Here is a 25,378-nt window from a genome sequence, read left to right on the forward strand (position 1 = left end):
ACAGTCAGGAACCATCCCAGAGAGACTTAGGACTGCTGCGAGTTAGGCAGGTTGTCCACGAAAGCTCTTAACTCCTCAGCTTTAGTTAAATTTACAGTTCGGTTATCGTGGGTAATACGAACTTTAGCAGGAAACTGAAAAGCAAACGATACCTCTGGAATATAGTTGAGAACAGTATGGCATCAGCAGCCTGCATTGTTCCGCCACACGAGTTGAAAAATCCTGGAACAACAACAGGCGGGTTCCCTTATATTCTAGAGAACGCTGTTTCTTGAAAAGAGCTAACAGTCTGGCCTTGACTGCATAATTGAGGAAGTGCGCTATAACCGGTTTGTTAGCATTTTCCTTATGGACTCCATTTCTGTGGACGTGTTCCACTTGCACAGGGCCTATGGTAAGCCCAGAGTTTGTAGCAGCCATTTCTCAGTCAGGTCCATTAGGGCAGAGTCAGGAACATCCTCTGGAATGCCAATAATTCGTAGATTCTTTCTTCGTCTCCTCTTTTCTTGGTCTTCCACCTTATTTGACAGGGAGTGCATCTGCTCCTCCAAGGCACCAAATCTTCCTTCCATTGATGTCACCCGGTCCTCCTGCGCAGATACACGTTCCTTGACGTGCTGAAATCTTACCGCATGGCTAGCGACACAGTCTTTGACTTCTTCCATGCCAGCATTAAGCTTCGCTAATTTATAATCGAGGAGTTGGGACAAATACCGCATAGATACCTGAACAGTGTCTTCTGAGCATTCTTGCTGTGAGCAAGCATGCGGGGCGGGCGACGCCATTTTTTTCAAAGAAAGCGCTGCCTTCTCTCTGCCTGGCTTCACAGATTTTGTTGGCATGCCAGAGATATTCGGGGATCCCCAGCCAAAAGAATCGCTCTTTTCTCAGCACAGTAAACAGCGCTCTCTCTCTCTGATAACATTGGTCTCTCGCACCAAAAAAAAAAAAAAAAAAGAGGTTACAGAAGCAAGGGAGAGGGGAGCCAAGCTAAAGACATCCACTCAGGTCGTTATCATCACATGACACACCCCCCCCCCCCCCCACGCCCCTGGTTTCAAGTCAACCTGTGCAATCAAACAGAGCTTAATAAAGGCAGTCTTAAACAAACAGTCTTTGCTAACAAAAGGATAAAGTGAAGGGAGGTGTCTAGAATAAGTCCTAAATCCCAGGCTTGAGGTGTGAATGGAAATAATCCCTTCCTCCTTATCTTTTTTACCCTTAACTAGCAGGGTATACATGTCATCATTCTACTGTCTGGCCCTCAGATACGCCAGAGAGTGTGATGACCCCATGTCACCTGGCTAGCTGATACAAAAATTGAGGCCCCCCTTCTCCATTTCTGTATACTACCTCCTTATTCTGTCTTGCTGCTTCTGTTAACAGCTGTTCTCCTGTTCCTGTCTTGTTTATTTTGTTTTACAGTTTGCATACACTTTCATTTGGTTGCTAGCCAAGAAAGGCAGTTTAGCCTAGGGATGTACTGAATATTTATATTTGGCAGAATAATGATTTAAATTTGAATATGAATAATCCAAGGCTCTACTGTGCTAAATCCTACTGAAATAAACACTTGGAGGGGCATTTTCGCTATGACGTTTAAGTACACCTTTGGATGTTTTGCTAAAAAGTCCAAAATTCAAATGGGAAATATAGCCATTTTCAAAACAGAAAAACATCAGTCTTTTTTTTTTTTTTTTCAAAAATGGATATTTGCTAGATGTTTGTGTTCTGTGCATTTATCTTTTTGGTCCATTTTCGAAAAAAAAAAATGTCCACATGAAAAACACATCAAGCCATTGGGCTGTAGGAGGAGCCACTGAGTCAGCATTCTTAGTAGACTGACCACACAGACATCCCAGGAGAGCAGTGGGGCACCGCAGTGGACTTCAAATTGCTCCCAGGTACAGATTTCCCCATTGCTCCCTTATGTTGTCTGCTGAGCCCCACCCCCCAACCCACCCAAAACCCACTACCCCTAACTTTACACCACTATAATAGCCCTTATGGGTGAGGGGGGCACCTATATGTGGGTACAGTGGGTTTCTGGTCAGTTCCTACCACAAGTGTAACAGGTAGGGAGAGGTATGGGCCTGGGTCCACCTGTCTGCAGTGCACTAGACTACTCCAGGGACCTGCATTTTGCTGTAATGGACCTGAGATTAACAACTGAGGCTGACATAAAGGCTGGTAAGTAATGTTTTTAATCACATTTTTTAGGGGGGGTGAGAGGGGGTTAGTGACCACTGGGGGAGGTTATCCCTGATTCCCTCCAGTGGTCATCTGGTCATTTAGGGCACTTTTTAAGGCTTATTCGTTAATAAAATAGGTGTAGACCAAAACGTCCTCCAAAATGCCCTACTTTATAGCTCTGGATGTTTTCATTTTGTTCCATTATGGCAGAAAAATGTCCAAGTGTTAGGAACGCCCAGAACCCACCCTTAACATGCCCCTGACATGCCCCCTTGTGATTTAAACACACTTCTGATGGACTTCAATGAAAAAATGTCTACAAATGTTTTGAAAATACCAATTTGGACATTTTTGTGAGAAAAGAGTCCAAATGCAGATTTATGCCACATTTTAGACATTTTTCTCTTTTGAAAATGAGCCCCTAGATCTCCAGTTTCACTTTGCTTCTTTTATTATTTGTTATGTTAAAGCTCAATGCCCATTATTCATATTCGGTATTCATATTTGGCCAAATAATATTTTTCATTATTCATACTCAGCTGAATAAAATATATTTGGTACAGCTCCAGTTTATAATAAACATTTTAAAATTAAATTGGCAAATACACACTTGTATGCTGTCTCTTCTCTCTCACTCTCTAAACACACCGTTCCCTCTGTCTCCGTCGTTTTAATTTTCCCCAAACACAAACCTGGCATCTGTTACTAACCAGGGGCATAGCTAGGTGAGGCCATGGGAGCATGGGCCCCTGCAGATTTGGTCCTGGTCTCCCTGCTTTCACCCCCCGCCATATTCGACCCCCCCTCCCGCCGCCGCCAACCCTCCCCCGCTATCAGGTACCTTCACTGGCGGGGGTCCCCAACCCCCACCAGCTGACGTCCTCTTTAGCACCAGTCTCCGGCGCGTTGCTGATCTGGATTCTGTTTCTGTGAGTCCTGACGTCCTGCACATAGGAACATGCAGGACGTCAGGACTCACAGAAACAGAATCCAGATCAGCGAACGCACCGGACTGAGACCGGAGCTGAAGGGGACTTCGGCTGGCAGGGCTTGGGACCCCTGCCAGCAAAGGTACCTGGCAGTGGCGGATTGGCAGCGACAACGTGTGGGGGGGGGGGCTAAAATGTGCCCCCTCACCCGCCGAAGTCTGGCTACACCCCTGTTACTAACACACAGATACAGCCTCAGTTTCAAAACACTAAAACACACGGCCTCCCTTTCCTCTGCAGAACCATCTCCACCTCACATATATTTTGGAAGTTTCTGCTCAGTTTAAAGGAATATCTCTGGTCATTGCGCTTTCTGTGGATTCCACCTTTAAAAACACATTCTTCTCAGTTATGAGAGACTTTCGGTCACGTTAGGTCTAATGTTCTCACACCCACAGGCAGGTTAGAATGGGCAGGGAAAGAGGGACCAGACAGCGGAAGAGAAGCAGGTTTTCACATCAACACCCCCTTTCAATCAGGGTCCTTTTTGGTCAAAATGTTTAGCAACTTTGAAATCTCGCACTTGGATTTGAACCAGCTGAGGTTGGGCAGGGACAGATTGTCCAGGAAAAAAGAACTTGGTATGATTTATGAAAGAGGCATTTGGGACAAAATCTATAGATACATTTACCTTTGGAATTTGTACATGTTTTCAGAAAAGACAAGCTCGAGAGCTTATCTCGAAGGGCCTATATTAACCGCAGGCTGGGCTTTCCCTGCGGCTGACGCGGTTGGCTAGCGTTCTAAGGGGGGGGGGCGGGTCCAGCAGGTCTCAGGCAGCTGACATAGGACATTTTAAAGGAAAAAAGCTTGCCTTCAAACCTGCTGGTAAGGGAATTGGATAGGAGGGCAGACTGGGGCGGGTTGATGGTGCCTCTTAAAGGCTTGCCCCCTCCGAGGATCAGGGCATTCTTGCTCCTCGGAGGTGGTTTTCCCTCCTGCCCACCCAGTTATTGTTGTTTACTTGATATGTCTGTTTGGTGTTTAGACTTGTATTTTCAGGTGGTGAGTTTGGGGTTGTCGCAGCTGCGGAACACCCGAGCTACAGGAGCAAGGGCTCGTGGGGGATGAACTGGGTCATTAAAAAGTGGGTCAGGTGACCCTGATTAAGGGTGTGGAGGTCCACACTGGCTGTGGCTCTTGCTGACATGGCAAAAGCCAGAAAAAAAGGAGATTGACAGAGGATCAATGGAAGCAAATTGGCTGCTTTGCTGACAAGGTGAACAGCGGCTGGGGTTTTTTTTTTTAAATGTTGTCTTACTTTTAATAGATGTAGCTTGGGTGATATTGTTTAAAGATGTTGCTATTTTTTAAAAGATGTTAATAAATTAAGCTGCGACCTACTATTATTCCAAGTTGGTTTGTGAGAGAGTTTTATTGGTATACATGGGCATGGAACAGCCTAGGATGGCCATATATATTTTTTAAAGGAGGGGATATAGGGAGCTGTGAGGGTGGGGATTGTTGTTAGAGTGCCCAGGTGAACAGGTCCCAGAACCAAGAGTTAATGGAATGTGTGCATTTTCACTTTCAAATCTACTACAAAGACACCACTGACTTATGCACCTGCTTCTTGTGAGAGTAGATAGAAATTAACGTGTGACTTGAACCTGAAACAGCCTCTCCCCCAAAAAGCAGAAATGTTCTAGCCCAGGGATAGGCAACCTTGGTCCTCGAGGGCTACAACCCAGGCGGGTTTTCAGGATTTTCCCAATGAATATGCATGAGATCCATTTGCATGCACTGCCTCCATTGTATGCAAATAGACCTTACGCATATTCATTAGGGAAATCCTGAAAACTAGAGGGGGGGCTTTCAGGGGTTGCAGCCCCCAAGAGCCGAGGTTGCCCGCCCCTGGTCTAGCCACATTCACGAAGGGTAATTTATGCCCATAAATCAGTATTTATCTATAGACAGAGCATTGAAAAACTTTCTTCCTGTGTAGAAAGGGCACTTAAAAACAAGGTCTGTTGCTCTCGAGGAGCCACTGGCTTAAATTGGAGGGAACTGCTTGATTTTGATGCTTATCCTGACTGCTCTCTTTCCACATAATTTTTGGCTATCCCTTTACTCCAGGCTGTTTTACTGGGTTTATACTGCAGTCAAAAAGTAAAATGTGGATCAATGCTCTCGATCTTCATGCTACTTCCTGGAGGGAATAGTACTACTACTATTTAGCATTTCTATAGCGCTACAAGGCGTACGCAGCGCTGCACAAACATAGAAGAAAGACAGTCCCTGCTCAAAGAGCTTACAATCTAATAGACAAAAAATAAAGTAAAAATAAAGTGCTGCCCCACAGGCGTGACATCTTTATATGAAAAATGCTAGTACCAATAAAGATGTCACACCTGTGGGGCAGCACTTTACAAAACCAGAACACTGTACCAGTGATTTCATGGTAAGAATTCTAAAAGGGAACTTTAAAACAATACAGGAAAGTTAGACCTTTGTAGTCAGAATCATTGATTAAATATTTTGACACCCACCAGACAGGACTTAAAGATCTGGGTTTTCTAGCCCATTATAAACCATAAAATTGTACTGCTTTGTCACCCTCCTGTCTCCATGCATATCTCCCTGTCCCTCATCCACTCGACTATTCTTGTCTCTCATCTATCCACATCCTGTTAGACTGTCACTGAAATGCTTTGATGTTTCACTTATATATATTCTCATCTACCAACATTTGCTTATTTCCAATCTGACGAAGAAGGGCAATCTTCGAAAGCTAATCAAGAAATGTATTAAGTTATGTCCAATAAAAAATGTATCATCTTATTTTCTTTTCCATGTTTTATTTTTTTTTTCTATTGATTACCTTTAAAAGTGGACTAACACAGCTACCACACCTCTCTACTCAAGCTAAGTAGCAAAGAATCTGTTCAGTATATCCTGAATAATGCCACAGCCCTGCTGAAATATTTAGAAAATGTACATCACAACCCTCCCTAATCTTGCTTTTCAAACTGTGGTCTCAGTTCACCTACTTTGAGGCAAGAATAATAGAAACTACTATAAGGAACAAAATTACTGAACACGAGTCAAACACGGTTTAATGGGACTGAGTCAACATGGATTCAGCCACAGGAAGTCTTGATTCACCAATGTGTTCATTTATTTGAAGGCGTGAATAAATATGTGGATAAAGGTGAGCTGGTTGAAATAGAGTATCTAGATTTTCACAAAGCATTTGACAAAGTCCCTCATGAAAGACTCTTGAGAAAATTAAAAAGCCATGTGATAGGAGGCAATGATCGGTAGTGGAACTGGTTAAAAGAAAATAGCAGGTAGGATTAAATGGCTATTTCTCTCAACGGAGGAAGGTGAATAGTGGAATGTCCATGGATCTGTACTAGCACCAGTACTATTTAACATATTTATAAATGACCTGGAAATGGAAACAATGAGGAAGGTAATTAAATTTGCAGATGACAAAACTACTCGAAGTTCTTAAATTGCCTGTAGACTGTGGGAAATTGAAGGAGGACCATAGGTGACGGAATGGGGGGAGCTGAAAAGGTGAGGGGAAGGAAGAAGAGAAATGCTAGGCATTGGGAAAAGATAAGAGGTCAGGAAGGAAAGAAATGTTGGAAACCACGAGGTAGGAAGGGGGGTTTGAGAGGTAGGGAAGAAGAGAAATGTTGGACACCATGGAGAATGAGGGGGTTTGGAGAGGTACAGAAGGAGAGAGATGCTGGATATCATTGAAGGGGGAGACTATGGGATGATAGTTTGTGATCTTGGGCAAGTCACTTAACCCTCCATTGCCTCAGGTGCAAACTTAGATTGTGAGCCCTCCTGGGACAGAGAAATATCCAGTGTACCTGAATGTAACACACCTTGAGCTACTACTGAACAAGGTGTGAGCAAAATCTAAATTATTATTAATAATAATAATAATAATAAGTAAGGAAAGGGGAGATGCTGGGGTTACAAAATAGAGCTGGGGAAGGGTTGGGGGCAGAGCTTGGGCTCCTCCAAACAAAAAGACATTTTGATTCTGCTGCTGCTGAGGAGGACCTTCGGAAATTGGAAGACTGGACATGAAAATGGCAGATGAAATTTTATGTGGCTAAATGCAAAGTGATGCACATTGGGAATAATCCAAAATTATAGCTACTTGATGCTAGGTTCCACATTACGAGTCACCACCCAACAAAACAAATCTAGATATTGTGAACAATATGTTGAAATCTTCTGCTCAAGTGTACGGTGGTGGTCAAAAAAGCAAATAGGAATTAGGAAAGGGATAGAAAATATGCCTCTGCATTGTTCTGCGGTGTGTCATCACCTTTAGTATTGCATGCAATTTTGGTCACCTGTCTCGAAAAAGATATAGTGAAATTAGAAAAGGTTCAAAGAAGGGCAACCAAAATGATTATAGGGATGGAGCTCCTCTTATATAAGGTTAAGGCTCTTCAGCTTGAAGAAGAGAAGGCTGAGAATATAAGAGGTCTACAATGTCCTGATTGGAACAGATCGGATGGATTGGTTTTTCCTCTCTTTCCTATCCTATAATGACATGGCATTCCTTTCTTTTTATCTTATTTGATTTTAATGTACATTGCCTTGTTATTTTCTTGAGGAAACCATAAACCATACTCTTTTCAAAAAGTACAAAGACGAGGGAACACTCCACAAAGTTACATGGTAATACTTTTAAAACAAATAGGAGAAAATATTTTTTCACTCAACAAATAGTTAAGCTCTGAAACTTGTTGCTAGAGGATGTGGTAACAGCAGAAAGCATAGCTGGATTTATAAAAGGTTTGGACAAGTTCCTGAAGGAAAAGTCTATAAACTGCTATTAAGATAGACATTGGGAAATCAACTACTTACCCCTCACGTCGGTAGCATGGAATTTTGCTGCTCTTTGGGATTCTGCCAGGTACTTATGACCTGGATTGCCCACTGCTGAAAGCAGGATACTGGGCTAGATGGCCCATTGGTCTGACCTAGTATGGTTATTATTATATTCCTATATTCTTAAGGAGGCTAACATGAACAGCTGTTCAGACAGGCTAGCCAGCAAATTAAAAAAAAAATTGCTATCCAAGCTGGAGTAGGAGCAAATGAAGAAAAATACAGCAATAACACATGAATAATGAGGCATGCTCACTTCTGAACCATGGAATGTATTAAGTACATGAGACTAATTATTCCTTATCAGAATGATGTCAGTCAAAAGTCCACTTTAGATGAAAAAAGGCACTATGTGGTCAGCATACGACACAGTTAAAACAAAGATTTAAACTTTCAGATGGATAATGATTGCAATTTAAGAAACAGGGTGCATCCTTTTTTCACTGCTATCTTCTTCACAAATGAACAGTATTCATATGATACTAGCCTCATACCTTCTCCTTACACACATTGTGCAATCATCAAACCCTTGCACAACTGTCATGACTTCTCTGTTTCCCAACACCTTTTCAAACAGACTACAGTAACTGGTCACTGGAGCCTCAGCTATCACACACAAGGCCACTGTCACCATCACCCACCATACATCCCAGTAATTATGCCATAATAGAGCGGTTCTGCACCCTGACACCTACATGGTCACCATACACACTGAGGGGCATAGTGCCTTTTAGACTAAAATGCCCTGCACACCCCTTGCTCTCAGAGAACTAAACAGGGATGCAAGTCAGTGCTTGCTATCCCTTGCCTTTCCTGCTCCTTCTCTTTAGAATCACCAGAAAGCACAGGATCTCTCTTGTCTGTGCTTAGGTACCATAAGCAGATCCAGGCTTTTAAAATGTTAGTAAAGCACCACTCTAGTGCTGGCACAGGGACACAGAATAAAGGTCATCACATGTGTATGTTCACTGCTTGACTGAAAAAAAAGAACCTCAGTCATTCCTAACCAGCTGGGTTTCCAGATTCAGCACTGGGATGGACTATTTCTAGTTAATCTTGCTCCCAACTCTGCCAAATCTGGCCCATCTTACATAGTAACATAGTAGATGACGGCAGAAAAAAACCTGCACGGTCCATCCAGTCTGCCCAACAAGATAAACTCATATGTGCTAGTTTTTGTGTATACCTTACCTTGATTTGTACCTGTCTTTTTCAGGGCACAGACCGTATAAGTCCGCCCAGTACTATCCCCGCCTCCCAACCACCAGCCCCGCCTCCCACCACCGGCTCTGGCACAGACCGTATAAGTCTGCCCAGCACTATCCCCGCCTCCCACCCACCAGCCCCGGCACAAACCGTAGAAGTCTGCCCAGCACTAGCCCCGCCTCCCACCCACCAGCCCCGGCACAAACCGTAGAAATCTGCCCAGCACTAGCCCCGCCTCCCAACCACCGGCTCTGCCACCCATTCTAGGCTAAGCTCCTGAGGATCCCATCCTTCTGAACAGGATTCCTTTATGTTTATCCCACGCACGTTTGAATTCTGTTACCATTTTCATCTCCACCACCTCCCGCGGGAGGGCATTCCAAGCATCCACCACCCTCTCCGTGAAAAAATACTTCCTGACATTTTTCTTGAGTCTGCCCCCCTTCAATCTCATTTCATGTCCTCTCGTTCTACCACCTTCGTATCTCCGGAAAAAGGTTCATTTGTGGATTAATACCTTTCAAATATTTGAACGTCTGTATCATATCACCCCTGTTTCTCCTTTCCTCCAGGGTATACATGTTCAGGTCAGCAAGTCTCTCCTCATACATCTTGTAACGCAAATCCCATACCATCCTCGTAGCATTTCTTTGCACCGCTTCAATTCTTTTTACATCCTTAGCAAGATACGGCCTCCAAAACTGAACACAATACTCCAGGTGGGGCCTCACCAACGACTTGTACAGGGGCATCAACACCTCTTTTCTTCTGCAGGTCACACCTCTCTCTATACAGCCTAGCAACCTTCTAGCTACGGCCACCGCCTTGTCGCACTGTTTCATCGCCTTCAGATCCTCAGATACTATCACCCCAAGATCCCTCTCCCCGTCCGTACCTAGCAGACTCTCACCGCCTAACACATACGCCTCTCATGGATTTCTACTCCCTAAGTGCATCACTTTGCATTTCTTCACATTGAATTTTAATTGCCAAACCTTAGACCATTCTTCTAGCTTCCTCAGATCCTTTTTCATGTTTTCCACTCCCTCCCGGGTGTCCACTCTGTTACAGATCTTAGTATCATCCGCAAATAGGCAAACTTTACCTTCTAACCCTTCGGCAATGTCACTCACAAATATATTGAACAGAATCGGCCCCAGCACCGATCCCTGAGGCACTCCACTACTCACCTTTCCCTCTTCCGAGGGAACTCCATTCACCACCACCTTCTGGTGCCTGTCCGTCAACCAGTTCCTAATCCAGTTCACCACTTCGGGTCCTATCTTTAGCCCATCCAGTTTATTTAAGAGCCTCCTGTGGGGAACCGTGTCAAAAGCCTTGCTTAAATTTAAGTAGATTACGTCTATAGCACATCCACGGTTCAATTCTCCGGTCACCCAATCAAAGAATTCAATGAGATTCGTTTGGCACGATTTCCCTTTGGTAAAACCATGTTGTCTCGGATCTTGCAACTCATTTTCTTCTTGCACCCTCTCTTTATGCATGAGAAAGGAAGAGTCTGTATTTATGGTGGGTCTTTTCTTTTGACTAATATCTTGCTTTTGCTTTGTACTTGCTGCTCTCATAAGTATTGCCATACTGGGAAAGACCAAAGGTCCATCAAGCCTAGCATCCTGTTTCCAACAGTGGCCAATCCAGGTCACAAATACCTGGCAAGATCCCCCAAAAAAGTATAAAACATTCTATACTTATCCCAGAAATAGTGAATTTTCCCAAAGTCCATTTAATAATGGTCTATGGACTTTTTCTTTAGGAAGTCGTCCAAACCTTTTTTAAACTCCACTAAGCTAACCGCCTTTACCACATTCTCTGGCAATGAATTCCAGAGTTTAATTACACGTTGAGTGAAGAAAAATTTTCTCTGATTCGTTTTACATTTACTACATTGTAGCTTCATCGCATGCCCCCTAGTCCTAGTATTTTTGGAAAGCGAGAACAGACGCTTCACATCTACCCGTTCAACTCCACTCATTATTTTATAGACCTCTATCATATCTCCTTCTTTTAGTGGCTAGATTTTCAGACTGACACACACCCCATAAGGTGGATCTACCTGACCTTACTCCTCCAGGCCTGTGAGTTAAAGCAGGGCACCCTATTTAACATAAGTACATAAGAATTGCCATACTGGATCAGACCAACTGTCCATCAAGCCCAGTATCCTGTTTCCAACAGTGGCCAATCCAGGTCACTAGTACCTGGAAGGATATGAAAAAGCAGAGAGTTTCCACACTACTGAACCCCAGGGATTTTCCAGGTCTACCTTAACAATGGTTTATGAACTTTTCCTCCAGGAATTTGTCCAAAACTTTTTTAAATCCAGCTATGCTAACTGCTTTTACCACATCTGACAATGAATTCCAGCGCCAAAGAATGCCCTAACTGAAAAAGTATGTTCTCCTGTTTTAAATATATTACTACATAACTCCATGGAGTGTCCCCTAGTCCTTGTACTCTGAGAGAGTAAGCAGTCAGTTTACCTGCACCTGTTCCACTCCACTTGATTTTATAGATCTCTATCATATCTCCCCTTATCTGTTTCTTCTTCAAGCTGAAGAACCCTAATCTCTTTAGCCTTTCCTCATAGGAGAGTTGATCCATCCCCTTTATCATTTTGGTTGCCTTTCTTTGTACCGTTTCTAATTCCACTCTATCTTTTTTGAGACAAAGGGTCCCTTTTTCAAAGCTGTGCTAGTAAATGGGCTTAGCAGCACATCCTAACGCGGAACTTTCCTGCACTCCAAGCCCATTTCTTGTAAAATAACCATTTTCTACTGTACGCCAATGCTTCATTGTGGACTACAAATTAAGACTTGCCTATATTGAGAAAATTGACCATTTAACCCTAGGATCTGTTTTCTATCTTTTAACCAGTTCCCAATCCACAACAGATCATTATTTATTTTTTTGTTACATTTGTATCCCACATTTCCCCACCTATTTGCAGGCTCAATGTGGCTTACATTGTACCATAGAGGCGTTCGCCATCTCCGGTACAGGAACAAATACAAGGAGTTAGTGTGGTCGGATAAGGTTCATGTGTTAGAGACACATTGGGAATCATAGGGAGCAGGAGGAAGAGTTATGTATAGTCCATTGCAAGTTTTAGTATTGTTGTGTTGCAGGGTTTAGGCACTTAAGTTGGGTCGATGGGATACATTGCCTTGTATCCCATAGTTTTTAAATAACCTCTGGATTCTCTCAAGAGAGACTTTTAGGCTTATTTTCGAAAGAGAAGGACGCCCATCTTTCGACACAAATTGTTAGATGGGGGTCCTTCTCACATGGTCACCCAAATCGGCCTAATCGAAAGTCGATTTTGGGCATCTCCAACTGCTTTCCATTGTGGGGATGACCAAAGTTCATGGGGGCGTGTCTGAGGCTTACCAAAGGCGGGACTTGGGCGTGCATAACACATGGGTGTCCTCGACCCATAATGGAAAAAAAAAAAAAAGGGCATCCCTGACGAGCACTTGAACGACTTTACTTGGTCCTGCTTTTTACGACCAAACCTCAAAAAGGTGCCCGAACTGAGCAGATGACCACCGGAGAGAATCGAGGATCACCTCCCCTTACTCCCCCAGTGGTCACTAACCCCCTCCCATCCTCAAAAAAAACATCTTTAAAAATATTTTGTGCCAGTCTCTATGCCAGCCTCAAATGTCATACTCAGGTCCATCACAGCAGTATACAGGTCCCTGGAGCAGTTTTAGTGGGTGCAGTGCACTTCAGGCAGGCGGACCCAGGCCCAACCCCCCCTACCTGTTACATTTGTGGAGGAAACAGCGAGCTCTCCAAAACCCACCACAAACCCACTGTACCCACATCTAGGTGCCCCCCTTCTCCCGTAAGGGCTATGGTAGCAGTGTACAGTGGTGGGTAGTGGGTTTTGGGGGACGCAGCACACAAGGTAAGGGAGCTAAGTTCCTGGCAGCAATTTATGAAGTCCACTGCAGTGCCCCCTAGGGTGCCCGGTTGGTGTCCAGGCATGTCAGGGGGACCAGTGCACTATGAATGCTGGCTCCTCCCACAATCACAGGGCTTGCATTTGGTCATTTCTGAGATGGGTGTCCTTAGTTTCCATTATCGCCGAAAATCAGAAACGACCAAGTCTAGGGACGACCATCATGTAAAGATTTGGGCGTCCCCGACCATATTATCAAAATGAAAGATGGACTAAGTACATAAGCACTGCCACGCTGGGAAAAGACCAAAGGTCCATCAAGCCCAGCACTCTGTCTCCGACAGCGGCCAATCCAGGCCCCAAGAACCTGGCAAAAACCCAAAATTTAATAACGATCAATGTACTTTTCCTTCAGGAATCTGTCCAGACCCCCTTTAAACTCAGCAAGGCCAGCTGCCGTCACTACCTTCTCCGGCAATGAGTTCCAGAGTCTAACCACACGCTGAGTAAAGAAAAACTTTCTCCAATTTGTTTTAAACCTACCACATTCTAATTTCATCTTGTGTCCCCTAGTTCTATTATTGTTAGAAAGCGTAAACAAATGCTTCACATCTGTCCGCTCTACCCCACTCATTATTTTGTAGACCTCTATCACATCACCCCTCAGCCGCCTTTTCTCCAGGCTAAAAAGAGTCCTAGCCGTCTTAACCTCTCCTCATAAGGTAGTCGTCCCATCCCTTTTATCATTTTCGTCGCCCTTCTCTGCACCTTCTCCAATTCCTTTATATGTTTTTTGAGATGAGGCGACCAGAACTGAACACAATACTCCAGGTGCGGTCGCACCATGGAGCAATATAACGGCATTATAACATCCTCATGCTTGTTTTCCATCCCTTTTCTAATAATACTCAACATTCTGTTCGCCTTCTTAGCCGCCGCAGCACATTGAGCGGAAGATTTCAACATTCTATCCACGATGACTCCCAGATCCCTTTCTCGGTCCGTAACTCCTAAAGCGGAACCTTGCATGACATAGCCATAATTCGGGTTCCTCCTTCCCACGTGCATCACTTTGCACTTGTCAATGTTGAACTTCATCTGCCATTTGGACGCCCAATCCCCCAGTCTCACGAGGTCCTCTTGTAATCTTTCACACTCCTCCCACGACGAGACAACCCTGGATAACTTTGTGTCATCTGCGAATTTAACTACCTCACTAGTTACTCCCATCTCAAGGTCATTTATAAATATGTTAAAAAGCAGCGGTCCCAGCACAGACCCCTGAGGGACCCCACTAACTACCCTTCTCCATCGAGAATACTGACCATTCAACCCTACTCTCTGCTTCCTGTCTTTTAACCAGCTCTTAATCCATAATACACTGCCTCCGATCCCATGACTCTCCAATTTCCTTTGGAGTCTTTCATGAGGCACTTTGTCAAACGCCTTCTGAAAATCTAGATATACAATATCCACCGGCTCCCCTTTGTCCACATGCTTGTTCACCCCCTCAAAAAAATGCAGTAGATTTGTGAGGCAAGACTTCCCTTCACTAAATCCGTGCTGACTTTGTCTCAGCAGTCCATGCTTTTGTACGTGCTCCGTAATTTTATTCTTAATAATAGCCTCCACCATTTTTCCCGGCACCGACGTCAGACTCACCGGTCTATAATTTCCCGGATCTCCTCTGGAACCCTTTTTAAAAATCAGCGTTACATTGGCCACCCTCCAATCTTCCGGTACCACACCTGATTTTAGGGATAAATTGCATATTACTAACAGCAGCTCCACAAGTTCATTTTTCAGGTTTCCCCGCCTCTCCACCAGGATGTTTTGCAAGGACGTCCTCAGCAAAACTTGGGCGTCCCTTTCGATTATGCCCCTCCACGTAAAACATTTCTAATAATTCAGTAACCTATGAAAGACTATTTGCTTTGAAAATGAGCTTCTATATCAACTTGCTCTCCTTTAACTACATGTTTATTCATGCCATCCAAAAAAATGTGGCGGATTGATGAGGCAAAACATCCCTTGGCTAAGTCCATGTTGACTCTGTCCCATTAAACCATGTTTGTCTATATGTTCAGTAATTTTATTGTTTGGTCTGGCACTGGTTTGTAGTTTCCCTGATCACCCCTGGAAGTCTTTTTAAAAAGTGTTACAATGGTCACCCTCTAATCTTCAGGTACCATAGACAGTTTTAACAATAGGCTACAGATTATTAATACATATCTGCAATTTTATTTTCAGTACTCGGGTGTATACCATCAAGTTCAGGTGATCTACTAATCTATTTTGTCAAATTGGTCTATTACATCCTCCAGGTTCATTAAGATCTTTTTACAGTTCCTCTGAATCTTCACCATTAAATACCATTTCAGGAATGGGTATTACATCTTTCTCAGCAAAGACCAAAGCACAGAATTCATTTAGTCACTTTGATATGGCCTTGTTCTCTCTAAAAGCCCCTTTCACCCTGTGATCATCTAATGGTCCAACTGACTCCGTCACAGGCTTCCTGTTTTAAATATACCTGTAAAAAACTTCTTTTCAAATTCTCTCTTTGCATCTAACTAACCAGTGTTTATGCTATATCCTGTTTTCTTCATTTGGATCCTTTTTCCATTTTTTTTAAATAATTCTGTGAATTCTGGAGGGGCAGAAATGCCCCTGTTGGAGGGGTGGTTGTATTCTTATGTGATGCTTTCCCTGCTTTATGCTTACCTGCTGTTTTCTGCTGTCTTAGACTTCCTGAGTTAACCATGTTTTACTTTTTTTCAGCCTCCACCTCTGGAAGTGGAGTGTAGAGGTTGCTACAGAGGTGCAGAAAAGATACTCCAACTCGCCTGAGATGTAGAAAATGTGGTTACTTAACTGTAAGAGGGGTTCTCCATGGACAGCAGGATAAGACAGCCACACATGGATGATGTTATCTGATGGTGCCATCGACGGGTTAGCTCTCAAGAGCCTTTTTCAGGCCCTTCTGAACATGTGCTGGCCCCCCTCCAACCCCATCCCACCCATTTCCTCTCCAGTACTTTCTCTAGCTATAAGCAGGTTCATCTAAGAGGGGAGATGGGTGGGTTTGTGTGACTGATTTATCCTGCTGTCCAAGGAGAACCCCTGTTACGGGTAAGTAACCACACTTTCTCCATGGACAAGCAGGATGAGTCAGCCACACATGGGTGACTCCCAAGCTGAGAGCCCAAGGGGTGTTGTATATATTAGCAGTGTTCACCCTTTACAGCCCATGGAGTGTGCTGTGGTAGGATGAAGCTGCACAAAGAGAACACGACAAATGTAAGCCACGAATAACAATGGAGCCTTCTGCGAAACACTATAGGCCCCTGTTTCTACAGCAAACATTTATGGGAGGAAACTACGGAGGCTTATCTAGGCCGTATATTAAACTTGAACCAGAAGATTGTGGGCACTGCTGTAGATGGCCCATGTGATTTAGCCAGAATGAGTTCAGTGTCTTCCAAAGTCCGTCTTTTTGTGTGTGTGTGTGTGTGTGTGTGTGTGTGTGTGTGTGTGTGTGTGTGTGTGTGTGTGTGTGTGTGTGTGCGTATGAGAGTTGAGGTCTTTAGACCTTGCAATAGTTTGTCTATCCTCATCAAAGACCTGCTTGTATGTGAGCAGGAATGTGGAGTGAGACTTGTTATGGGTAGATTCACTGAGAATGAAGAGTGTCATCCTGGATCACTACTTGAGGAATGTGCTAAAACACACCCACAAAAAAAAACCACCTCTGAGGTCCATCAAAGCCAAGTATCCTGTTTCCAACAGTGGCCAATCCAGGTCACATGTACCTGGCAAGATCCCAGAACAGTAAAACAGATTTTATGCTGCTTATCCTAGAAATGATCAGTGGATTTTCCAAAGTCCATCTTAATAATGGCTTATGGACTTTTCTTTTAGGACAGTAGCTCTCAATTTCACTATTTAATTCTTCACTCTAATTTCTTAATTTGTAATATTTTATATTTTTGATTACTCTGAAAGGGAGAAAATAAAGCCTCAGCAGTCACAGGTTAATGCTGTGGAAACTGGGCACTGTTCGCTTCACCCAGTCATGTTCAACATGAGAACCACAGCTTCCTTTTGACTCAGACCAATCATCGACAAAAACCTTCCAATATTCTTTTTAATTTCTTCACAATTCTTGCAGCAAACATAATAAACTTGTGCATCTAATGTCCAATCACTCAGCAAGAAAGCACTTAACTTAAATGTGCACAGGCTCCTCTTCTTCATGATTAAACACTGGTATACTTACAGGCTCATTTTCAAAGCACTTAGAGGCATATTTTCAAAGCACTTAGCCTTCCAAAGTTCCATAGGTTTCTATGGAACTTTGGAAGGCTAAGTGCTTTGAAAATATGCCTCTTAGCCTCCCAAAGTTCCATAGAAACCTATGGAACTTAGCCTCCTAAAGTGCTTTGAAAATATGCCTCTATTACTCTCTCTCTCTGCCAATTTTGGGGCACAGACCATAGAAGTCTGCCTGGCACCAGTCTTACTGCCCAACTACTGGAGTTGCCGTCAAAGCTCACGCCAGCCTTGATCCTGATCTATCTGCCATTTACGAGACCCAGTCAGTAGAAGTCTGTCTGCCATCGGTCTTGCTTCCCAACCTCTGAAGCTGCCATCAAAACTCACTCCAGCTATGAGGTCATTTAAGTTTTGCTTTAATTGGATTACATCCTTTTTCTACATAATGATCCTCTGTGTTTATCCACATTCAGGTACACTAGGCATTTCTCTGTCCCTGGGTCTTACACAATCTAAGTTTGTACCTGAGGCAATGGAGGATTAAGTAACTTGCTCAAGATCACAAAGAACCACAACCAGGCTTCCCTGTTCCAACCAACTCCACTACAAAAGAAAAGAGAATGCCACAGGTTGGCTCCAAGGATTGTCCATGGCAGGAGAAAGAAAATAAACATTCCCTTTGTCCTTTCACAAGGTAGATGAGGAAGTAGTCATGGAAAAGGGAGGCAGGCTGAAGTCTGCTCTGAGCATGTTGGAGTAGAGGCTTCTTAGATATAGCTAAAAGTTATGTGTAAGAGGGGACAAGTATCAGGAGCTGGAGTGGGGACCAATTCCTGCATGTTACAGATATGAGCAGCTCAACTATGACCTTGTATCACAGGAGCCAGCTCTGTGGGTGCTTGAGCACCCCCAATATTGAGCAAATTCCTTGACTGTGTCCAGGGAGAGGTAATTTCTATTTGGTTTAGCACCCCCAATAATTTTGAAAAGTTGGCTCCCCTGCCTTGTATAGCAGCAGATAATCAGTTTATTTTGTCTTTGGGTAGTATAACAGGTGGAAAAGTATCTCAATCTGCTCCTATGGAGCGCTCTCTGTCTCTCTCTCTCTCTACAACTATTAGGTCCTCCAGTCCTCTTCTAAGAAACATTTGCTCAATGGCAATGGTTTAGCCAGACGTGATTTCTGGTGGGGCACAAGATTAACATGGGTGGGTAGAAGGCATATGAATGTTAACACTGCCTCCAGTTCTCTTCACAGTAAATGATGGCAGATAAAGACTTGTATGATCCATCTAGTCTGCCCGATAAGGTGGGCAGAGTCACACCCACAACTCTGTGCAGATTATAGTTATTTGTGCTTAAAGACTGGTTGGCAGTTGGTCATCACAGCAGCCACCTATAGACAGTTAAATATGATGCAATCTTGGGACAATATGTTATAAATACTTTTAGCAATACTTTTGGTTAACTTCCTGGGCAGGAGGGACTGGGCATGTTGCCTTAACACTTAAAAGTCTAACCCCCGTTTACTAAGCCGCATGCTAATGCTGACACAGCTTAGTAAACAGGGGGGGGTAAGATTGTTTGGTTTAGTAATACCATACATTCAATTCCTTTGGAGATTCCTTTACACTCATCTCAGATAGTACCAGTGTCGCGGGTATCACAAGTTATTTGACTCTACACTATTATTTTGAGCCACAAGTTAGTAATTTGATGAAAAAGGGGGTTTTCAAATTATCTGAGGACTATTCGGTCCCATTTTGACGCCAAACATTTTGCCTTGGTGGTATAGTCTTACACATTGGCAGTTGGATTGTTGTAATTCGGTATATGTTAGTCTCCCTAAAAAACATGATTTTTTTGTCATAGTAAATATGATCGGGTTACTCCATTGCTGCTGGACTTGCACTGGCTACCAGTGAATGCCAGGATTGTTTTTAAATCCTTGTGTGGTTTGAATTCAGTTATCCTGCATGATCTCCTCTATCACTCTTCTATTCATTTAACTTTAAAACTGAAGAAAAGTAATGCTCTTCTTGTTTCCTACAGTTCATCACATGGTATCCAAAGGAAATCATGAAAGATCTTATTCATATCGGGCTGCTAAATACTGGAGATCATTTCTGATTGATATAAGATATAAACTTCAAAGCCCACACAATGATCCACAAGATCCTCCATGGCAAATCTCCAAGCTACATGTCCAAACTGATCGATCTTCCACCCAGGAACTGGCTCAAATCTTCTCGAACATATCTCAATCTTCATCTTCCCAACTGCAAAGGCCTCAAATACAAAACCTACTACGCATCCAACTTTTTTGTTATAGGCAGCCAACTCTGGAATGCCATACCTCAACACATCAGGAAAACCAATGAACACCTACCCTTTCGGAAACTGCTGAAGACTAACCTCTTCAAACAAGCCTACCCAAATGAATCATCCTAACTCTCGAACCTAACTCTACAACACTAGTATTACCCAAACACCAATCCTTTCCCCACATTTCTTACTATTGTCCTACTCTATGTAATAATGTCATCTCCGATACTTTGTTCCATACATTGTATTAACTCTGTGATACTTGTACCATACTCTATGTAACTATGTTATCTCTGATACTTTGTTCTATACTTTATTTTAACTCTGTGTTACTATGTACCATACCACGTAAGCCGCACTGAACCTGCTATCGAGCGGGAAAGAGCGGGGTATAAATGCTACAAATAAATAAATATGGCTTTTCGCAAAAGAATTAAGACCTTTTTGTTTGCCGAGTACTTACTTGCTAAATTGGATTGATTAAGAAATAGCTAATGGTTAGTTAATAGTTGTAATCAGATTTGTTATTGTTTACTCTACTTGTGATATTATTGTATATTCTATATTATTGTTAACCACTCTGGAACCAGTTGGGAATTTAGGGGGTATAGAAAAATCTGATTAGATCAGATATATCCTCCTCCAAAGCCCCCCCTCCATTACCTATCTCCCCTGAAGTTCCCATTATATATCTCCCTCAAAGAGGCCCCACCCAAGTCCCAAAGCCACCCCCACCCTCCCATAGGCCCTCTTTGGCTTACCTGGTGAACTTCCCTGTGGTCTAGTGGGGCGAGGGGCAGGAGCAATCCCCAGTAGCTCCTGCCCCTGCTGACACTGGGCTCACAATGGTGCCAGCAACCCCTAGCGGTAGTCTAGCAGTACTACCGCTTGGGGCTCAAGCTGCTGTATAAAGGCCTCATGGCAGTAGTGAATTCAGGTTCCACATCCCTACCAGTAGGAATGGTTTAATAATCAATAGGCTGATGCAGAAAGCTTTATGTTTCATAACTAAGGGCACATTTTCTAATTCAATTTGCTCCCTAAGTAAATGAAATGCAGAACTGGTGTACTAATGAAAGTGAGTACACCAGATGCATGTACACAAGGCTCTGCACTAGGGGCAGCTAGTGCTCACTGGTTCCTCTAAACCGAGCAGAAGTCCTTCAACTACATTGCTGCCCATTGGGGGGAGGGCTCCAATATTGTGTTTTCAATTGCTAGGGTCAGGCAGGTTCTCTGGAATCCTGCACAGTTTGCCTGTCCTTCACTATTGAAAATGTGATAGTGAAACAGCACCCCCCACTGGCAGGACTGTAACTGGAGGACTCCCTCTGCTTAGAGCTGAGGTTCCGAATCCAGTCCTCGGGACACACCAAGCCAGTCTGTTTTTCAGGATATAGCCAGCGAATATGCATGAGCTAGATTTGCATGCACTGCCTTCATTATATGCAAATCTGTCTCATGCATATTCATTGTGGGTATCCTGAAAAATTGACTGGCTAGGTGTATACGGAGGACTGGGTTGAGAACACTTGGCTTAGAGGAAACAGTGCTAGTGCTGCCTGCATGTCTGAACAAAATAGTGGGCCCAAGAGCTGGTCTCGAAGGGTCCGTTTAAATGTGGGATGGGCCCGTTCGAGAAGGCGTTGAGACCAGAAGTAGGTGGGGGGGATAGGGGGTCCACGGGGACAGGGCAGGAGTGTCCCATCACGTGATTGGAGGCTTTAAAAGAGGCAGCTGGCATGGTAGGATTGAAGGATGCCTATTGGGGGAAAGGAGGTGGAGGGGGCGGGGCAAGGAGAGAGTTTAAGGCGGAGGGTGGTGACGTAGTGAGGGCGCTCTGGCGATCCGTGGAGATGTTTGCCCACCCTCATGCAGAGGTCAGGGGTGGAGGAACGGATTCTGTTCTTGTGTTTTTCAGGTGAAAGGCAAGGGCTGTCGCAGCAGCAAAAAGAACACAACAAACCCAAGCTACAGGAGGAATGGCTCATGGGGGCTGAGCCAGGGCTTGAAAGGCGGATCAGCGACCCGGGAGACATGTGTGGAGGTCCACACAGAGCAGGGTTCTTGCTGTGAAGGCGGAGTCTGGAAGATTGCCGTTTTGCTGACATGGCGAACGGTGGAAGGGGGGCCATGGTTGGCGTTAAGCCTGGACATATATAGCTTGGGCCAAAGGGGCTGTTGGTTGTTCAAGTTAATGAAGTTGAATTATTAATAAAGCAAGCTGCGGCCTATGTTACCCAATACTGGTTATCAAGCGAGGTATTGCAAGGGGGTTCGGGGAAGTGGTGGGGGACAGGGGGTGGGGGTCGTTGGGGTCGAACGGGTCCTGGTTCCAAGGTTTAATAATATCGCTACACATCTGTGCACATTGGAATGTTATTCTGAAACCATAAGGTAACTGAGCAGCAAAGTCCCAGGGGACAAGCAGCAGTACACAAGGAAGTGGGAACAGAGGAAGGCTAGACAAACCTCAGGATCAATGAAGTTAAAAATTTATTGCTATGGTGTGTATAAAAACACTACAGAAATAACATAAAATCAGTGCTCAGAATTCAATGTGTATAAAACAGCCTTCCTCTTGTTCCCTCTTCCTTGTGTATTGCAGAATGTTATCAGCATTATAAAAACTTATTTTTTGCACAATATTTTTCTGCTCAGACCTGTGTGTAGCATGGTCAACCGCCCTGTTCTGATTTTTTTTTTTTAATCTCTTCTGATCAGGAAGGCCATGAAAAAAGTTGTGGGTACTGTTATGCTCACACAGCAAAAAAAAAGAAGAAACTGGCATTAAATCCTCACAGATGCTAGTGCAGAAGAATGAGCTATGCCTCCTCAGATCTGGCATTCAAGATCTTGTGTTTGTGCGCAAGTCTTCTGCACCCGAACAGATTAGCTAATAGCTTCATTCCCATTGATTTGCCCCACGTTGTAAGGTTTTCAAACCCCTTTTTCTGCACCAGGCGCTCAAAACATTGTGCGCATGCGTCACGTGAACCGTGTGCCAGCTTTCTGCATCAGCCCCCAATGTACAGCTGATGTGCAAAGACAGATCAGCTCTCAGGGGGCAGGATTTTCTCTGTGCCTTGTACCCCTTCTCCAAACCTTGCTCTGCATTTAAAGGTCTTGAGCTCCCTGATTCTTTAATAAAACGTGTTACTGAAGGAATTAAAATAGGCAAATCAAACATGTAACCAAAGAGCATACAGCATGTTAATGTTTTACGGTATGGTACCAGTAATATTTATATTTCTGATTTTATGATGTACTGTTTTCTGCTTAGAAATATACTTAAGGATAAGCAATATAAAAAAAGTTTCAATAAACAAGTTTTGACGACTGGTACAAGGGCGAGATTTTGCGATCAGAGCCGTTTTCATCCTGTTAGGCGCATAGCAGACAGGTGTACGTTCCCGTTAAAAAGGTTGAGCACAAGCGGATAAACCCAAGCAGTTTCCAATCCAAGTGCCCCAGCAGCCAGCTTCTGGCCAAATTGAGAAAAGAAGGACGTTTAAATGAAGAAACATTCCTTTCCTGCCTCTGTCCTACCTGCTTCGGGCGCTCTGCTGCTGGCCGGAGGTTAGAAGATGTGCGGATGGGTCACTGCCCTTCTGCCGAGGCTTTTCAATCACTTTCCCCCGGACTGGGGTTAAAGTTTCCCCAGGGGAGTGGCCCGTGAAGGAGGAGGTGAGAAATGGCTAAACTCCAGGAGGGCGCTCTCAGCCTTCCGGACACCACAGGTGTTCCTGGAAAAAGCCGTCCTGCTAACGCTGTGTTTCTTTCTCTTGCCTGAGGACAAATTGAATAGCTGAATTCAACCATTTTAATTATTTTGACCCTTAGGTTTGTTTGTTTTTTTATTTGCGTCTTTAGAATTTGCGGTGTACGTTTCTTACTCCTGTCTTTTGCCCACTCACAGCAGTGGTGCTTCAGTCCTGTTCCTCTCCGGAGTGACACAAAAAAACCCAGAAGCTGGTCTGATGCCCTTATGCCCGGGGACACAACATGGCAGGGGCACAGTATCGCCAGTCTCAGGAGAAATGATTCTACTGAGCACTGAAAGTTCTCTTATATTACTACTATAAATCATTTCTATAGCGCTACCAGTAGTAGGCAGCGCTTTACAATTAAACATGAAGAAAAGACAGTCCCTGCTCAAAAAGAGCTTACAATCTAAATACGAACAGACAGGACAAATAAGGGATAGGGTAGGACAGACATATTACAATGTGGGTTAATAAGCTCCCCCCCCCCCCCCCCCCCCCAATAATGAACTGTTTTATTGTGTGTAAGAATGGTTCATTTTTATTGAATTAAGCACCCCTCAAACATTTTGAAAAGTCAGCTACTGTGTCTTCTTATGACCGCAAAGAGAGATTGAAAAGAAGGGGATTATTAGGGAAACAGAAATAAGGGTTGTCTTTCTTTTATCCCTAGCTGAGGCCTGCCACTGAAACATGTAGCACTTTAGCTGAGGATTTCATCTGGCTGTTCCTGCCAGACATTGAAGTCCTTTCCTAGCGGGGGGGGGGGGGGGGGGGGGGGGGGGGGGGGGGGGGAGGGGGAGAGAGCTATGCACACAGACTAACCTGTTGACACCTTTCAGTTATTGCAGAAAAGCCTAAAAGACAACTTTGAAAGTCACCTATTCAATAATGTGCAACTCAGAGTTGCCAACACAGGTTGATAAGTGATGAATTACGTTCCCCAGATAAGATTGCCTGCGTTTAAGAGAAGACCTTTGGTTTGTGATTACTCCAGCAGTTCAAAGTGTCACATTGCCAAGGATGTGATCATCCCAGGGGCAGTATCTCCAAAAGGGTTATTTCTGCACATACAGTAATGAACCTCACACCTAGGAGGAGGCTGCAGTCAGCCGCAGGAGGGATTTTGTGGCTATTAGTCATCTGCAAAAACATCAATTTTGATTTTATTTTTAACATTAAAATATTTCACATCGCTTTTGTTTTTATAACAGCAGCAACAGCAGGGAGGTGCAATAATGCTAATCGCATAGAACTGCCACTACCATGCAAAACAGTCTTCCTGAATTTGTTTTAATTTTATACCACCGAGGGGTTGAATTAGCACAAGCTGAGACTGGTGAGTGGCAGCATTAACATAGCCTTCAGGGTAATAATTTGTTTCCCTTAAATATTTAGAAAATGGAAGTGAACCTTTCCACCATCCACCTCCTGCCCAGTTCCTAAAAAACTGAATAACCCAGGCAAGGCAACCCTTTGCTTCCTCCCCTCCCCCATCACTCAGAACAAGCCAAACCATTCTAGTGCACAAGGTTGCTACTTTATTGCATGAACATACAGTACATCTGTCCTGAGCCAGTCATCATTTGCAGTCTATATTCCAGTTCCCAGCCCTTAGCCTGCTATGCAGAGCCAGCCAGGCTGAGGCCATGGTTGGTGTGGCCATCCAGAACCAGCCCGCACTCCTTTTCCTTGCGTGCGCACCCATCCCCTTTGGGCTGAGCAGGCCTGTGTGGTACTGAGCCCCCTCCCCCAGCCCTCCCCTCCCCCCCAATGAAGCTGCAACCTTGTTTACACTGACTCGACTGCCCTCTCAATTGCTCCCTGCAGCATAA

General features: G+C 44.0%; 1 protein-coding gene across 1 annotated transcript in view; it reads right to left on the reverse strand.

Annotated features, from left to right (window-relative positions):
- The window catches only part of LOC115480694 (glutathione hydrolase 1 proenzyme-like), a 108,065-nt gene extending 84,658 nt beyond the window's left edge, over window positions 1–23,407 (reverse strand). Inside the window, 1 exon segment of the mRNA XM_030219542.1 lies at window positions 23,329–23,407. The gene's annotated coding sequence lies outside the window, so the exon portion shown is untranslated.
- Between the last annotated feature and the right edge of the window lie 1,971 nt (window positions 23,408–25,378).

The sequence above is a fragment of the Microcaecilia unicolor genome, chromosome 11, assembly GCF_901765095.1.
Source record: "Microcaecilia unicolor chromosome 11, aMicUni1.1, whole genome shotgun sequence".
Classification (NCBI taxonomy): Eukaryota; Metazoa; Chordata; class Amphibia; order Gymnophiona; family Siphonopidae; genus Microcaecilia; species Microcaecilia unicolor.